Genomic DNA, 19,158 nt, shown 5'->3' with positions numbered 1-19,158 from the left:
AGCACTGATCCAGAAATCTGGATTATTGCATCTCTCATTTGAATCCCCTTACATCACATTGCTGTCTCTGGTCGCTAAAACAGCACTGCAGATGTTTTAAAGGTTCCTACCGCTGCCCTCTGGATCAAAACAGTCAACTGGATGCTAACCAAAGGTTCAGGTTCAGCGTTTTGTATTTGACCATGCACTTTGATTGTATGTTAACCATTAGAAATACAGTGGTGAATAAAGTCGTGACATTATCGTCACACTATTTTGTTTGATTCTTGTTTATGCCTCTTCTGAATAGAGCCCATGTTTACCTTTTCAGTTAATATTCAGAAAATACATTTTATAACACAGAATACTGACAGCGATTAAGACTGTCCACGCAATTAAGAAAACTAAATATTTATTTACATTTAAGACTTTCTTTTTAATTTTAACCAAATATCTTCGGCTGGGGTTAAAATTGCAAGGCTTGACTCAGCTGTAGGAATGCTCCTGCATATAAGGCTCTAACCAACCACCTACCAACACGGTGATAAATAAATATAGAGGGGTGTTTAATTTCCTCAAGAACAAATACGGTTTTGTTTATTAAATGGTAAAAAATGACAGTAAAATATGTAGATGTCATTTAGGTAAGGTAACATAAAATGCTTTAATTAAATTAGAAAGAAAATATGAACGAAGCCACATGATGCTGATGCCGTGACAGTCTACTGTGAAACCCTGTTTTGAAGGCTTGCAATCGCTTGAGAAGAAGGGGCGGAGCTGGCTGTGAAACTGCCTGCTCATTGGCTACTGACTTGCTACTGACAAACCATTAGCAAATGAGCATATGGTTTCATTTGGAAACACAGCATCACCAAGATTTTCAAAACAGAATTATTTTTTTCTTGATTATGATTCAAAACAAGTGACTGAGCCCATAAACCTAACAGGAAAATCTTTGCAGAGGCCAAGACAGAAAGCAGTTTTCCCATAGACTTCTATAGGACCAGAAGTCTTTTTGCAGTCATAGCTATCACCATCTGGTGGCCTTCAGATAGAATGTAGGTTTAAGGCACATTTTTCTGACCTGGAAACTTCATCCATGTTTTTTTTCTTACCATCTATGAGTGCTATCTAAAGGGCTAAGAGAAAACTAGAATCTCACTCACCAAAACTGAAGTGCAGACTTCTGTGATGTAAAACAATCAATGAATAGTCAAACAGTCCATTAAAATTGCTCCAGCAGCACACACACACACACATACCACCCCTAACTCAGGAAATATATATACTGTCACCTCAGAGTTGTTATGAAGGGTGAGGCTGTCCATAGAGGACATTTAATATTTTCCACCTGGCTGTAAATGTGCTTGACAAAAAAGTATATGGAGATGCCGTTTTTGCCACTGCCACTGGCTTCATTTTACCCATTGCATCCACAATCACCAGCTTTAGTCACCTGTTAATAAAACATCCCTGCTGAATGTGCATGTTTTTGTCTTTTCAGGACCCTTTCATCCCACCTGATGAGTCTTTCAGTTTGTACCCTGAGTAAAACACACCCACCTCACCTGCTTCCAGCTGCTCACCTACATCGTCTCTACTGAAAGGTCTTTCTTTAGGGGAAACTTCAGGAAATGTGCCCTAATGAGATTTTAGCCAGAGCCAAAGGAAAATTACCAGTGCTGTTAGAAATGTATTTCATTTCTTGTTTTTTTTTTTTAAAGAAATAAAAGGAAAATGCATAAATGAATGCAGACTCTACAGTGAACTCACTGCAGGTAGTCAACCCAGATAGGCTGATTCTGAGCGAGTGTGCATAGATACACAGTAGATTCTTTGCAGTATTCAGATAATTGCAGGCACTATGAAGAGCAGAAGAAAGGAAAAAATACAAATGATTCTTTACACAGTTAACAGCATATGTGATGACAGATGTGACTTTACAGTGTGCCACCAAAATCCCGTCATGATTTAGAGGTTAGTTATCTGAGAATTTCACAGTATTGTACCACAGAACCAGTGTACATATTAATGATTCGTTGTCCTTCCCATCGTCTTCAAAGGATTTAATTAGTAAGGTACAACAGAAAGATAGCACTCTAAACGCACAACCCTGCAATGCATTGGCTGACTCTAATTGCACCCATCATCAAAGAGGTCTAAAGCTTCAGCTCTTTATATTATATATAGTGCAGATAAAGTTAGTCCCAAGTGGCAACCTCTGTGGCCAAAGAAAAAATCTCCAGAGCCTCCCATTTATAAACTCCCTAACTCCTTTATTCAACACTAAGGGGGATGAATTATTTTATGAATATGATTTATTCCTTTGCATACTGGACGTAAGGGTGTGGCCTCTTTTATTGAAAGGTGCCCATCTTTTCTCTCTCTATGAAGACTCTTAATTTTAGACTGACTGTTGAAGAGAGAGTCAAAATCAACAGTAAACATCATATAAGAGGACAACTTGACGTGGACAGGGGACACTGGTTAATGATGGATGACATTCAAGTGACTACAATAACAAAGACTGTAATACACTGTTGAGTGTCAGGATGATACAGAGCTCTATTAATTTCCCTCCCTACAGGAGAACAGTGCTGTGCCAGGGAGGATGAATATTCTAGCAGATAATTAATAAATGATGAGGAAAGGCAGTGTTGAGAGGCTCACAACACTTTGAATTGCTCAAGTATTCTTACATCTTCCCCTCTTCACCCCTTCTTATGGTATGTCTTCAGTGATGTAGTCCCACAATGCTCCTCCTTCGCCTTCATCAGCACATAATCTTTGCTCACTTTCTCCGTCGCCAGCTTGTATTTGTGAATATTTATCAAAGTATTCTTCTAAAACAACTTTAGACTCAATAGCGTGAGAGACGGTGCTAACAGGTTTAATCATCAACAGTAACGGCACTCAGTCAGTACAGCTGCTGAATTCAAAAACTCCACAGCGACAAGGTGGTAAATGAAGCAAAACTGCACTCTTCTTTATAGCTTTACCTTGCGATATAAAGAACCTTGAGGCGACATTTGTCTTGCCATATAAATAAAAATGAAAAAGCACAGTTGTGTAAGTCTGTGTGACAGTTTACTCTTTGTTTTTCAGTCAGCCGTAACCAAAAGACGTGTCAGCTATGGCTGTGTTATAGCTTGAAAATCAGTTAATGGCCTTAATTCATACAAATGCTGAGGCTGTTTAAAGTGTGCGAATCCTCTGTGTGAAACGAAACCCTTGTGTCTACATACAAACCAATTTGCTCCTCGTGGATCAGCTAACGGTTGGTTGCGAGAAGACACTGCAGGCTTCGGTTGCCTAGGCAAACCTCTAATGTATTTACCTCTCCCTCGTATGTAAATCAACGGTGTCTTTCACTCTCTCTTGGTGTCACTTCCTTCAATCGCCTCAAAGTCAAGAAAAGTTTTACTTGATTTGCACATTTGCAGCATTAAAATGAACAAAGGCTTTAAAACAATAGATCCAAGCTTCAAGATACATTTAACAATTAGTTAAAGACAACAAACCACCAGAATAACATTTCTTCACCCTCCTCTTTCTTTGTTATTCCTTCTTATTCCCTCCTCTACTCATTGTTTGTGTCTACACCACAACCTCAGTGGGCATCCAGGCAAGTTAAGGAGCTCCCGAGGGTTCATTGTTATGCTTTTCGGTTCAGTTCCCAGCTTAGAGTCCAAATGTAGCAGCACAAAGAAGGCTGCAATATTGGACATCCTATCATCTTTTTATTATTGCAGTGCACATTCTCCAAGTCTAAGCTGTCTCACCAATTTGGTAGGATGCTTCATGTGGCTCCATAAGAATTTCCTCCCACACTCCCCAGTATACCATTACAATATAATAACCTGCCAAGGCATAGTAAAGAAAACTTACTGATATCTTTAAGTAGGCAGAGCAGCTCTAGCATTTGGTTCAAAGGAGGACCTGGAACACAAAAGGAGAAAACTAAGCATCAAACTGACAAGCCACATGAAAGACACAATCCAGCGGGAACACTGAGCTTTGATTTCTTTCTCCTGTCAGGATGCACAGAGAATTAGGGGGGTGGTGATGATGTCAAGCAGGGGTTGTTGGGTCAGAGAGGTGATATACTGGAATGAGAATAAGGGCTCAAATTCACAGCAGAGGTTTTTGCAGTTGAATGAAAATAAGGCATCCAAAGATTTAGAGCCTCTTTCAATTTTTGCTATTTAGGGAAATCGGTTTAGGTCGAGATATAAACATTTTGAAAATATATAAATGTATATATATATATATATATATATATATATATATGTGTGTGTGTGTGTGTGTGTGTGTGTGTGTGTGTGTGTGTGTGTGTGTGTGTGTGTGTGTGTGTGTGTGAAGGTTCCAAAAGGCTTGTATAAACATTTGTATATTTGTATATAAGCATCTCCACTGTGGTATAATCACAGCATCTGCTCTCGACACCGCACCTAAACTTCAGGAAATACAACAGGAGTGCAAATTTCAAACAAATATGTAACAAATTAAAACAAAATATGTACGGACAGTTTTTCAAGGTTTGACCTCGGGTGCTAACAATGAAGCTCAAGGTCAAATGCTTAGTATATTGTTGTGAAATTTGAAGACGATCCATACAAATTGTGGGTAATATAAAGCTTTTTTCAATTTTATTTATACAGGAGAAGATCAAGGAGCTTTATATTTCAAGGTAAAGAAAATCAATAGATTTAATTACACAACGAGATAGGAAAACTGTAAAGTAAAACTTATGCTGGTCTCAAGGCTTTAATTTTATTTAGCAAAAAGCTCAGAAAGCAAATAGAGCTATCAAACCAACGACTTTTCTCTACAGGCAGAGGTATGGATGTGGCAAGACATACTGAATCAGCAACATTAGCTCAGCTGCAATTTCTCCCCAAATCAGCTGGGTTTTACCATCTGCTGCTAAGCTTAACCCACATGTCACATCTCGTGCTCACGGCCTGAGTCCTTCTTGTGACAACTTCAGGGTTGCTGTCCTCACTTAGCAGTTGGATCAGATCAACCGTAAAACACACCACACACGCACACACACACACACACACACACACTGCTGGCATCAGTATAATGGCTCCTTCATGACAGTCAGTGGGGGATGTGCTGATAAAAGCAAGAGGGGTCAGAAAGAAGGTGGTCAAGCACTGGTGTGTGTAATATGTGATGAAGTCAGCAACGGCGGCACTTCTATGCCAAATAAAATAGAACAGCTCAAGAAACCAATGCAATAGGTACTGTTGAACAAGATGTACTAAAAATGCTTCAAAACAGCAGGTTTCAAACACTCTTAAGTCCTCACACAACATATCTTGTTGATCTCGCAAAAGTTGCACAGACAGAACGAAGACAGGAATAAATTACGCTTTTGAACTGCAAGTGAACACTTAGTGAGTCACTCTTCTAAAGAAACAAAGTTTAGCAGACACATGGGAGAAGAGATGAGCAATACCTGTGCGAAAGGCAGAAGACAAAGGAGCTACTAAAATAATGTGAGGAAAAACAGACACTGTGTTTATTCTGTGATTTGTTCTGAAATACAAAGGATACATTCGAGACAATTTTCTCATTATCTGTGGCAGCACACGCTTGTAATTTGTACTGTGCTCGTAATGAAATTGCTTTGACTTTCTAACTCTCTAAAAGGTTTTTCACAAAATAAACCATGACATGCTTCGCCTAACCTTGACAAGGGTGAAACCCAAACTCAGTCTTAGTCCTCACATGGTATCAATCTCCACTATTTTTTGTGCCCACAACGACACAAATACATGCATGTTAGCAGTGAAAGTGTCTCTTCCTTTTTAGCACAGCTTACAATGGCTCCTCTCCTACTTGCATGCAGCCCTGAGGCTTGTTTTGGTCCCAAAAGTCCAACTCATACTGCAGCACACTGCAGTGTTAAAGACAAAACCCTCAGCAGATCACACTTCGGGCCAATCAGGGGAAGAAAAACAAACCTCCAATAGCAGACAAAACTCAAGTCAGCAGCAATCTAGGAACCTTGGACTAGTGTAATTCCCAGCACCATATTAACTTAGGCCAATGTGATCCAGTGCGGCAAGAGCACATGTTTTTCAGTTTCTTACATAAGCAATACTTTTCATAAATATTTGCCTCTCTTGTTTCTGCTTTTCTTAATTGCCTTATCAAAGCCATACAGCTCTAAGTACAAATTGATTTACTGTAAAGTAATAATTGTTTGTGAGCATTCAACCCAGAAATTAGAAGGGCAACTCTATGCACATGCACTCGTGACTGAATACTAAATACATATTTTAAGGGCATTTATTTTTTATGGTATTACAAGACACCTCCCCACCAGCTGCAAGTCTTAGAAATTACTGTAGATGGAAATTAGCCTACATAGCCACTCTTCAAAGGTAATGGTGGGCTTGTTTAGTGCAATTAAAAACGGTCATGCTTTGCCCTTATTCCAAGTTACTATTTAAGCAGTGTTATTTGTCTGTACTCAGTCTCAGCACTGCACTATGTAGAACAGCACTTGTTCAAACTCTTCAATGTAAGTAGTGGCTCACACTGTCAAAGGATGGTAAAATAACCATGCAAATTCAGAGATTTGATTTCCGCTAGCTGAGCGTGACATCGGCTGGTGGTAATACAGAGCAATCAGGCTTAAACCTGTATGAGAAAAAAAACTGGAGGGAACAAACATGCCAACAGAAAATGTCAAGTTCCCTTAGTTTATCCAGAGACTTTGCTCTTCTTTCAGTTATTCACATGACAGTTTTACTTTTGACAGGAATGACAGACTGTTTGACAGCACAAAGAAGAAATTTCAAAACTGCATTTTGCCCAGAACTCTGACACAGTTAATATTCGTAGTAAGGCAGCAGCTACTAAAATGTAAAATGATTTGCTGTTGATTGAAGTCACTGCAAAAATTATTAATTAGGGCTAAAAGCAGTAGATAGCCAGTGAACCTCAATATTACTCATATGTTGTATGGGTGAACACAAGCAAATGCACATAAAAGCAAGCTGACAGCTTTACAGCATCCTTGAAGCCACACCCACACATCCACTCAGAGCTCATCTCCAGCAGGAAATCTACCCCACTGATCTCCATCCTCCCTTCCTCCTCTATCATGAAAGGTAAAAAACATACATTATGCTCACTCTGAAGCCTCGCATGGGCCTCTCCTTGGTTTTAGCATCCCATCAGCATACAGGTTTGCTCACACCACGCTTCCTTGACCTCCTTTTCCACAACAACAACTAAGCAATCCTTTCTGTCTTGCAGACCTAAGGCACCTAAAGATTGAACAGAGGGTGAACTGAGTGGGATTTAAAGGCAGAGCACAGATAAACAAGCTGTCCTGACCTGCAGCAATGTTTAGCAGTTAGTGCTAAGCCAAAGCAAATACTTTATTCCACCGATTCTGTTTTATGCTGCCGTATAGAGGGTTTACCATCACAACAGCATAATGACAAAGCAGCGCTGTGAACACTGAGACAACAACTTGTGTTGTTGTTTTTAAATTCATTATCCATTCAGCTGAAACCCAGTTCTCTCATTAGTATTCCTCAGCTAACTCACGTCGACCGAGGCTGAGAGGTCAGCACAGGCAGCTCCGATTTCAGCGTGTAAGACCAAACACACATACTGTTTTTCTTTTTTTTTTGGCGTAAGTACAGAAGCTCTTTCATGACCTTTAAGTACCTCCTGAACCACAATCAGAAGGCACGGGAAATTCTCTGATGCAGTGCATCTGCAATTAGCTTTATCTAGTGTAATACACATTCAGGGTTTCTAGTTTGTGTGTCTACAGATGCATAGTCTTTTATAGAAACCCTGAACCTTTGCTTTTTATTTTATAGTGTTCAAAATTTAACAAAAAACACCTCATTGTAGAAAGCAGCAAACAGGAAACAGAATGGTTTAGTGAAAGCTAGTCACATATTCTGTCAGTCTGTCTGAATATTCTATTATTCCCTAAATGATCAACAGATTTTAAATGTGCAGTGTAGCAATGCAGCATTACTTACCTTTTATTCAGTTTCCCAGTGATGTGAGCATCATTTGCTTGAAGGTTGGTTCAGTGTGAGTACTCTCTAAAAGGGCGTGCACCTTTCAAGTCTGCAGTGCTACATTCAATGTGAGGCACCAATATTTTATTTTCAACTGACTTTCTGTTCTTTTTTAGCTGCTTATCTCCGAAAAAAATGAAATCTAATTTTGAATGCTCACAGTTTTCCAATATACAGTTCCCAGTTTCTTTCCTGCCACTGAGCACACCAGCGTGCATAAAGCACAAGCGATAACCGCAGATTATATCCATGACTGCAGTCCTCATTTAAACCAGATGTTTGTGTTTTGCATTGTCCTTTGATGATTGTGGATTATATAAAGCATCCAAAATAAACCTTCAGTGTACCGTAAAATGACAACAAAAGAATAAGCACAACAACATAATCGAGGCTCAGGAGTATTACTGAAATACTGACTGTCTTTTCGGCATCCTGGCACAGCTACACACACCCAGACTTGTTGACTCCTGTCCTGTTTTTCATTCAGATGTTATTCTAAAATGTTGCAGCGTGTCGTGGGAAAACAAAAGCTAAGGCAGTCATTCCCTACCAACAACAACAACAAAATTATTGATGAGCGTTATAGATTATAGATGGCTCAGAATGGGCCTGTTTTGAGAAACAAGCCTGTGTATGATGCATAAGTAGAAGAAAAAAACGCGACATAGGATTCTCAGGGGGATGATGAAATAACATAAAATATATGAAAATCCAAAGAATCTGGATTTATAATAAATCTGTCTTTAAAAAAAAAAAAAGGCTTAGATGTTAATCACTGTACGTGTGATGATGTTCATGCAAATTTTCATTCAAGGCGAGATAAGGTACAGAGACACGCATATATACCCTGCAGTCATTATAGCAAGACGTTTGCTCTCCAGCGACATCTATTCAACTGATCCTTAATGCAAATATCTGCTAAGCCAATCAAACGGCTGCATTTAGACATGTAGACATGGCCAAGACAGCCTGCTGAAGTTCAATTTGTGCTTCGGAATGGTGAAGAAAGGTGATTTAAGCGACTTTGAGTGTGACACGGTTAATGGTGCCAGACGTGCTGGTCTGAATTTTCACAGATTGCTGTTCTACTGGGATTTTCCCATAGCCATCTGTAGGGTTTACAGAGAATGGTCCAAAAAAGAGAAAATATTCCGGGTGAAAATGCCTTGTTAATGCCAGAGGTCATGAGAAAGGGGACAGTAACTCAACATCATTACAACCAAGGTATGCAAAGGAGCATCTCCAAACACATCCAACCTTGAGTTAGGTGCGCTCAAGAGCAGAAAACCACTATATCTAAATGCATCCTTCCTGCTATAACACGTAACCTATAACAAAACATCCAAAGAAACAGAATGGCACTGCAGAGATGCATCAAGGAGTGTGAGTCTGGTGTATATGCATTAGGGTCTGAGGTATATTGTCATGGACAAGGAAAGTATTTCAAATCTTTTTCAGAACATCATGACAAACTATACAGTTGAACATTCAAGACTTGAAGACATATTTTCAGTACAGTAAATCTACGATAACTCTGTGATGTTTGAGTCAAAATCTAAGTAAACTGATCATCAGGGTTAAGCACAACTGTCAACACTGAGTCAAGCTGGAGTTGCTGATCTCACTGAGAATAAACACGTCTTATGATCAGGTATGAAGGAAAAGAATCCTTTGTAAGTAAAGCTGCCAGCTCATCTGCGCCATTTTTATAAAAAGGTTTCAGAATTACATTGTTTTCGTCTCTCTCTCTCTTCCACTTTTTCATGCTTTTCTCCCAGAGCAAGCCTGACACTATAGATGAAACATCAATTTGGTTACGTTCCTTCAGCTTTATCACACAAACGATGAACAGTAATCTGTGCTGCCTATCAACAAACATGCGTGGCTATAGAAATAATGGCCCAGAGGCTAGCACTGTACTCCAATGCAATACAAAATCAGCCCGGCTCGCATTCATCATGCTTGAATAACAATACAAGGTTGCATTATGGAGAAAAATAAAAAACATTTACGTCTGCATCTTCTAGACAACATTGCTTTATGGAATAGCAGCTAAGAAAATCAATTTACTCAACGTGAACTTGCCTGCACATTGTAACAATGACAGCAGCAGGTGAGGCTCTCTGCACATCTAAATGCTAATGTCATGCTGCTCTTCAGACAATAGCGGTAGCTAATGAGCTGGCTTGGTGAATGCATCTAAAGTCTAACTGATGACATAAGTGACAGCATACTGAGGGACAGAGCTCTTTTTATGACTCACAACACAGCGGGACCAAATTTAAAATGGGTGCGCCAAGGTCACACTCTAGTTCTAATCACGGCCAAATGCTTATTATATTGTAACTCCTGGTTTTCTAATTACATCTTTTAATACCAATATTTCCACTTTTGTATGAACAAACTTGACTGTTTTTAGGAATAATTTAAATGCTCGATAAGAAGTACATGCAATTATGCATATCTCAAGCCATGTAAGTCCATACTCACTTATACTTTGGGCATGTAAGTGCATTCGCACTCAGGAACTACAGCTTCATGCAGTTCATTACAGTTAATTCTGCAATTTTCATTTAGGAGTTGAAGGACAATGTCATCAGTGGCCATGGAAATGTCAATTCTTGCTAGCTAGCCAAGACTTTCATCACACACTGACATTATATAACATCACTGTTGTGGTGTTTGGGGGTCGTGGTATGGACATTATTAACTGTAACTGTTATTTTCAATGCACCAGACTTAGTATTAGAAGTGGGATTGACAGGCTATGCTATATGGTCTGAAAATGCTGCAATAGGGATTTTTGGAATATGCACATTTGCGCAAAAAATTGAAATTCACATGTCACATAAGACAATTGTTTGCACGGATACTAACAACAGTGTCTGAACTGAAACAAGGGAAAAATACTAAAAATCAGTCCGAGCTAGTCAAATACTGATGCTGGGCTCGTCTCATCCTATTTTAACATAACAGTTCGACACAGGGCATTATTATGACAATTACACTGATATCCTGTTATTACGGATTTAGGAGGGAGGTGAGATTGTGAATGGCACAATCACATGACCAACCAGCATGAAGACAGGAGTTCTGAGTCTTTTTCATTTGAACTTACTTTGGTTTTCTTCTGTTTGGTTAGGTTTAGGTTCAAAATTATGTTGTTAGGCTTCGGCAAGGAAAACACAGGCATTCACCGTTTTTTACACAAGTTAAAAGGCAAACTTCAACCATCTGCAAAATACTGCAAATGTCTTTGGCTGGCACAGTTATGCATCCTGCAACCCCGGGAGGGTTTATTGCTATTGAAAAATAACTAAAAGGGGTATCCAGTACACGCAAGTACAATGCAAAGGCTTTAAGTCCTGAATAAGAGTCAGAATGATGACTTGGGATTATGAATGAGATGCAGAGACCTGCTGAGAGCCAGTGATGAGCAGCTTACAATGAATAAATGGAGCTCTGCTGAGTCAAAAAAGAAATTCATTACAATTTATTTTAAGGCTGTCAAGACAATATTCCTTATTGGGTTTCAACTGTATTAAAAAACCTTTTTGTAAGTATTCATTCCATTATTCACCGTGTGACAGCATTCACTACCAGAACAAGCTGCTTCTTAATTTTGGTCTACCTATGCTCTCATGTTTTTAATGTCTCTGAAGGCACCTTCTTCAGTCTGGCCCAGATGATCTTATCACAGAAGAAGCCCCGATCTCTGAAATAACTCTACATGGGAAGACAGTGACATATTTCATTATCAAATTGTAGCTACAGGTTGTGAACATTAAGTTAATAAACCTGCCAGTCAAAACTGTAGTCTATTTTCAGACAGTAATTACAGATCTCAGCTGTAACTTTGAATCGTGTTAAATGCTTTTAATCACCCACAAACGTTCAAATTAGGGCTGTGCGATATGACCAAAATCTCATATCCCAATATAAGAATTCTATCGTCTCGATAACGATATAAATCACAGAAATGTAACATTTTCTGTAAATTCTGTGAATCCCGGGCAGCTCGACTTGCGGGAAGTGTTTCCAGCTGCGCGTCGTGTAGCTGGAGTCAAGTGTTTTAACCGATGCATGAAACTATACATTTTTAGACATAAGTTGTAAAGGCCGCCGTTTTCTTTGTGAGTATTTATTACACGCCTGAAGTAGTTAGCCTGTTCTAACGTTTGAGTTTATTTTTTAACACCTGGGCCCTATTTCAGGAAGCCGGTTTAGTGCAAACTCTACCCTGAGTTAACGAAAACTCTGGGTTTTCGGTTTCACAAAGCGAGTTTAGATTAATACTGAGTGAGTTACTATGACGACACACTCCGTGAAGCTAACCTGCCCCCTAGCAGGTTTACTTCTACTAACCCTGACCTTCTCCGCCTCTTTGTCAGAAACCTGACTGTAGGAAGTGTCAGACATGGCGTGCCCCTTCCTTGAAGAGCCAGTAGATGTTGAAGCCCAAATTCTCCGCAGAGCTCTCCGCCGGGAGAAAGTGATTAGAGCGCATTTGGACATTTTATCATTTCCTGATGATTTCCTGTGTGTACGTTACAGTTTTTCAGCACAATCTATAATTTATTTGAATAACATCCTCAGGCCTAATATTGCTCATGTGACACATCGCGGACATTCTCTCAGTTCTGTACATATTACTTGTATTGCACTTCAGTTTTTTGCAAACGGGAGCTTTCTGTATAATATTGGTGACGCTGAGCACGTTTCCAAGGCTACCGTCTGTCGGGCAGTCAGGAATGTTACAGTTGCACTGAAACGTCTCCTGTACTGGTTTGTGGTGTTCCCCGGTCATAGACCCACAAGATTTATCAAGGAGGGATGCCACAAAATTGCAGGTATCAGGATGAACGAAACTTAATTCATGATGTGGTGATATTTGAACTACTACTTAAATTTTACATTTATGTTCACGGTTCCCAGGCGTGATTGGCTGTATAGATGGCACTCACATTCCAATCATTGCTCCTTCAGTAAATGAAGGAGACTATGTGAACAGGAAGTCTTTCCACAGCATTAATGTACAGGTACATAGTTCCCTGTAGCATTTCAAACTAACAGATTATTTCATTATAGTAATGGATGCTAATTTGTGTTCTCTGCACTGTGAAGATCATATGTGATGCTGCCAACATTATCACAAATGTGGAAGCCAACTGCTCAGCCTCTGTGAGTGGTGGTGGTGGAGGACCCCCACCTGTTTTTCGGGCCTCCGCTTTTTTTTCTGTTGGCTATAACGGGTCACATTTGAGCATACAGAGTAAGCAAATATGTACTTGTAATGTGCTCAGATAATTTCAATAAGTGCTTACAGAGGGGAAATTAATGTAGCCTCTAACTGCAATTGATTTACATCGGACAAACAGACCAAGCACTATGGCTCATAATACAATTACACCTTACCTGTTTGGACTATATTTTTATATTTCATTTTTACTTGCTGCCAGGAACGTTTGGGGCCTGTTGGGTTGCACCTGCGCTCAAATCACATCACAAAATCAAATGTATAAAATAAAAAATAAAATAAAAAATAATAAAATAACGTGTTAAATGGGTGGAAATCCCTAGATCAATGTTTAAATTAACACTCACGCATTGACTCTGTCGGCTATGTTTTGCCATGCATGCTCCCTTTCTTTTGCAGCTGAGGCTGTGTTACTTTTTTTCCGCGGAATTTGCATGTTATCGGCATATGCTGCCATCAGAATTTCGGCCTCAAGCGCTGTAAAATACATTGACCGCGTCTTCTTTCCGACGGCATCCCAGGTCGTATCCTAAGAGACTGCGCATACCAGCTAGCTCCTGTGTTCACTGAGATATTCAACATCTCTTTATCTCAGTCGGTGATCCCCACATGCTTCAAAGAGTCCATCATTGTTCCTGTCCCGAAGAAACCCCACCCTGCTTCTCTCAATGACTATCGCCCTGTAGCCCTCACCTCAGTAGTGATGAAGTGCTTTGAACGCCTGGTCAGAGACTTCATCATTTCTTCACTACCAGACACACTGGACCCACTACAGTTCGCTTACCGTCCAAATCGTTCCACAGACGATGCCATCTCTCATCTCCTCCACACATCACTCACTCACTTGGACACTAGAAGGGGGAATTATGTTAAAATGCTCTTCATAGACTACAGCTCTGCATTTAACACCATAATTCCCTCCACACTCACCACCAAGCTGGAGCATCTGGGAGTCAGCTCATCTATGTGTCAGTGGATCTCCAACTTCCTAACTGGCAGACCACAGGCAGTAAGGATGGGCGGACATGTCTCAGCCTCCACCACTCTCAGCACTGGAGCCCCCCAGGGGTGTGTTCTGAGCCCCCTGCTGTACTCTTTGTACACATATGACTGTGTGGCCACTACCAGCTCCACCACCATCATCAAGTTTGCTGACGACACCGTCGTGGTGGGCCTGATCTCTGATAACAACGAGACGGCCTACCTGAAGGAGATTAGGAATCTGGAGAACTGGTGCCAGAGGAACAACCTCCTTCTAAACGTCAGTAAGACAAAGGAGCTGATAGTGGACTTCAGCACTAAGCAGGAGAGGAACTACCAGACCCCCGTCATCAACGAGTGCCCAGTGGAGAGAGTGGACAGCTTCAAATACCTCGGAGTTCACATCACGCAGGACCTGTCATGGTCCTGTCACATCAACACCGTGGTGAAAAAGGCCCGACAGCGTCTCTACCACCTCAGACGCTTAAGAGACTTCCAACTGCCCTCCAAGGTGCTCAGGAACTTTTACTCGTGCACCATAGAGAGCATCCTGGCGGGAAACATCTTAACCTGGTTCGGGAACAGCACCATGCAGGACAGACGAGCTCTACAGAGGGTTGTGCGGTCAGCTGAGCGCACCATCCGCTCCGAGCTCCCTGACCTGCACTCAATCTACAGCAGGCGGTGCTGGACCAAGGCCAGGAAGATCGTGAAGGACCTCAGCCATCCCAACAACAGACTGTTCTCTCTGTTGAGGTCAGGAAAGCGATTCCGCTCCCTGAAGACCAACACAGAGAGACTGAGGAGGAGCTTCTTCCCGCAGGCGATACGGTCTCTCAATCACACCACCACACAGTACTGACCCACACATATGGTTCTTACACACACACTGGACTTTCTGGACTTTGGTTTTGCACAACACTGGTCACTATATTCTTCATTTCCGGTTAATACTTGTACAGCTGCTGTTATTGTGTATATATTTATTCATATTTAGATTTCTTCATACATTCTTATATAGTTCTATATTGTGTATTGTGTATTTTGTTGTACAGTTATTTTATTTTCAACTTTAATTTATATATTTATCTTTATCTTATTCTTCCCAGTTAAATTTACCCTTCATTCTAATTTGTGTTGTACAGTTATTTCATTTTTAACCTTAATTTATATTCTATTCCTTACTAGTTAAATTTACCCTTTTTAATTTTTCATATTTATTTCCTATCTTATTCATAGCCTTTTCCTTTTTTGTTTTCTTTAGGTCACGAGCAGTTGTCCAAGCATTTCACTACATATCGTACTGTGTATGACTGTGTACGTGACAAATAAAAATTTGAATTTGAATTTGAATTTCCCTCCGTCTCCATGGTGACTCGCTTAATCTGTGCTCCACTAATCAGGGCTTTATGTATCCTCGTGCGCGCGCTTAACTTGGGGTTAAAGCAACTCCGCGTTGATTGAACTAATTGTTATCAGCCTTTCTGAAACCGAATATTCCGAGTTGGACAGTTCGGGGTTACTCAACCCTGAGTATCGTTTTTCACTCTGAGTTTTCTAAACCGGCTTCCTGAAATAGGGCCCTGGCGGCTCTTTTTTACTTCTCATTCGTAAATAATCTGCTCTTTCACGTGATTCAGTTTATTTTGAAAAGTCTCAACAGGATCTTGAGCTTTATTGTGAAAGGTTTATGTGGAACATAAACAAGCGGACACGCGATGCTGTTACCGTCGTTGTTGCTAACCACAACGCAAAAAAACGGGCGCTTTTCCGTCTGTAGTGTGGTTATATAAAATATAAGAGAAAGAGAGAACTTTAAGAAATTAATATAGCCGCTACAATGACCATCAAAACGATGAAAAAATATTGCCGTAAACAGTTTAGTTTGCGACACCACGAAACAAACGATAGCGTAAAATGAAACAATAGATGTTTTTATATCGTCATCCGATATATATCGTTATATCGAACAGCCCTAGTTTAAATCTGTTTTTGGAAAGAGTCATTGCAAGCTATCACGAATGTTTGACTATAGTTTTTGATGCCAAGGGCAAAACATACAATTATTAGGTTTGGAGGTCATTCAATTACTTTAGGGCCATGGAAAATTTGGACAGGTTTGTACGCATCAGACATGGACTTTACATAACATCTCACTGGGGAAATTCATTTGTTACAGTAGCACAAGGGGCAGAAAGAAAATAGTGAAAACACCTAAAAATACTAAAATGCACAGAAAAGAAGCAGAGCTTCTACAACAACCTTTGTGGTTCTCCATAACCTCCTCTTATGATAAACTCTGGCATGTGTGTGATACACAGAACAGATTTTACTCACTGTTTTTTGTGAGTCTTTTGTAAAACGTGAAGACCTGCTGCTCTGAAGCCTTTGAATGTTTCTTTTATTTAATGAGCAGTAGTTTTCACCCTGCAATAATGCTGCTTGGTAACTTCATGACAAGTTGGAAAGGAACATACAGTATGTAAAACATTATTTTAGCATGTATTACAAAATACTGACAGGAAGAGTTTCTCATCCCTTAATAAATGAAATCATCATTTCATTTTTATTTGATAATCTGAAACAACCTAAGAAATCTAGACGAGGGCAAACACATTTTACTTTACTGTACATTCAGCAGATGTTTAAGTTGCCCTGACCTCAATTACAGAGGACAGTTTGAATTCAGGCAGATCCAGTTGACGAATACGACGGTTTCAATGCTGCTCCTTTCCCCGTCTCTCTCACTTCCTCCCTCCCCGAGCGCCGCCTCAGAGCCATTCTTTATTGCCACCCATGATTAATGCAGCTATGAATGGGTTTCTCTTTCACCCGAGCACTGTGGGAGAACAGTTTCTTTCGTTCTTTCTCTCTTTCTTCCTTTGCCATTTTGCTTTCTTCCCAATGTGACCTGATTTAGTCACAGAGTGTGAAACTGATTTGGACTCATTTGCATGCTAATTCCATAAAGAGAGGTGAAATGATGTGTAAGTATCACCTCGCTGATTCTAGGAGACACCGTCGCATTTGGAAGACATAATATGCAGTATAAACTCGATAATTCACAGACTCATTGTTCAGAAATCCAACCAGGGAACAGCACGAAGGGACACACTTTTAAGTGCTATACAACATTTTCACAGGTACGTGCAAAAAGAGGTAAAATGCTTGCACTGCTGTGTAAAATGCCCTTTTTAATGTTGGTATTACTGCATTGTGTTTGTTTTTTCCACGAAGTTCATGCTTTCATATACACATTATGTCTTGAAAGTCAAGGTTTTCTTCTAATAAGCTCATTAAAAGGTTTGAATTAATTATATGTTTGTGTGTTTAATTTAATTCTAATCCATGAATATGTGGCCAGTAATTCTGTCTGGAGCCAGTCTCCCAGTTTAGTTCAGCATCCTCCCCTTCATCCTCCCATCAATATCTTTTCATTGTATTTTTATTAAAAGAATGTAATAAATTAATTACTACACTGAAGATGCCTCGATTAGATAATATACCTGTGTAGCAGACGCCACTTGTCTGCTTTGAAGAGCTCCAGACAATATGCTCTTGCTCTTCACACCTGATTCAGCATGGTGTCATTTTGAAAACACAGGAGCGTGTAAACACTTCCTTCTGGCCTGAAACATTTCTCGCCAACTTTCATGCCTCAACTCGTCCGTCAGTGCTTTGAAATTGATTACTTGAAAGTGCTGGCCACTAATGCACTGAAGGAGGTGAAGAAAAGTTTCACGCAATCAGGAGACTGGTTTTCGCAAACGAACAAGAGGAACACGAAAGAAGCCTGTTGTTGACGAGAAGGATAACATCTAGAGCCAACAGCTGACATATGTTGGTTATTTTCTTCATCTTTTCCTTTGTCTACACTGAACAAAAATATAAACGCAACACTTTTGTTTTTGCTCCCATTCCCCATGGGATGGACGTAGAGACCTAAAATTCATTCCAGATACACAATATAACCATCCCTCCCAAACAGTGGTCACAAATCAGTCCAAATGTGTGGTAGTGGGCACATCTGCTATATTGAGATAATCCATCCCACCTCACAGGTGTGCCACATCAGGATGCTGATCTGACATCATGAGTAGGGCTGGGCGATATGACCCAAAATTCATATCTCGATATTTTTTAGCTGGATGGCGATATAAGATATATATCTCGATATATTTTTTTAAAGCCATAAAGTAAGAACAAAAAGAGAGTTCTTAGTCAAAGCTGTGTCCCAGATGTCACACAGGCACTTTTATTAACATAGAGCAGATGTACATAAAATTTACTCAAAAATAAATTATGAGCATTTATTAAATAATAATGCTCCATAAATAAAAGAAAACAATGTTGTTTTTGTGCATAACAAAAAGCTCACAATTGTGCAGTCAAAATGTAAACTAAAAGACGCTGAGCGTAATAACAAAGACAGACAGATTTCACAGCTGCTCTGTTCCCAACTTGTACTGCGTGACTGACAGCCTGGAGTTTGAAATCCGCTTCGCAACCGCGTCTCTTAACAGGTGCCATTTATAGTCCTTATACACAGTAGGGTAATATTACGTTGAAGCACAGTACGTATCACTCCGCGAGGCTCAGCCGTAATGCTCCGACAATCCATCAAGCGGTGCAGCACCGTAGCTTACTAAAGTCGTACTAAAACATTTTTTGACAGATTGCTGAGCGCCGTGTTCCACATAAAATCGGTTCGCGGCCATCAAGCACAACCACAATTCATACATAAGGCGCGCTGTCAACTTTTGAGAAAATGAAAGGATTTTAGTCCGTGCAGCTCCTCTGGGCTGCATGGCGTTAGCGTGGTTAGCTCGTTAGCGTGGTTAGCTAGCTAACACGTTGACGCCGTCCAGCCCCACG

At 40.1% G+C, this 19,158-nt stretch overlaps 1 protein-coding gene across 3 annotated transcripts in view; it reads right to left on the bottom strand.

The window, feature by feature from the left end:
* Positions 1–19,158, bottom strand: part of apba2b (amyloid beta (A4) precursor protein-binding, family A, member 2b) — an 86,676-nt gene that overhangs the window by 58,675 nt on the left and 8,843 nt on the right. For 2 of the 3 annotated variants that reach the window (XM_085270237.1, XM_085270263.1), the window contains exon 2: positions 3,868–3,918. The exons of the other annotated variant lie outside the window; for it this stretch is intronic. The gene's annotated coding sequence lies outside the window, so the exon portion shown is untranslated. The remainder of the gene's footprint in view (positions 1–3,867; positions 3,919–19,158) is intronic. 3 annotated transcript variants of the gene reach the window in all.

The sequence above is a fragment of the Mchenga conophoros genome, linkage group LG1, assembly GCF_057382185.1.
Source record: "Mchenga conophoros isolate Kocher_MC1m ecotype Shallow Benthic linkage group LG1, M_conophoros_male_GT1.1, whole genome shotgun sequence".
NCBI classification, from domain to species: domain Eukaryota; kingdom Metazoa; phylum Chordata; class Actinopteri; order Cichliformes; family Cichlidae; genus Mchenga; species Mchenga conophoros.
Note: the sequence above shows the minus strand (reverse complement) of the source record. Positions and strands in the feature narration are given on the sequence as shown.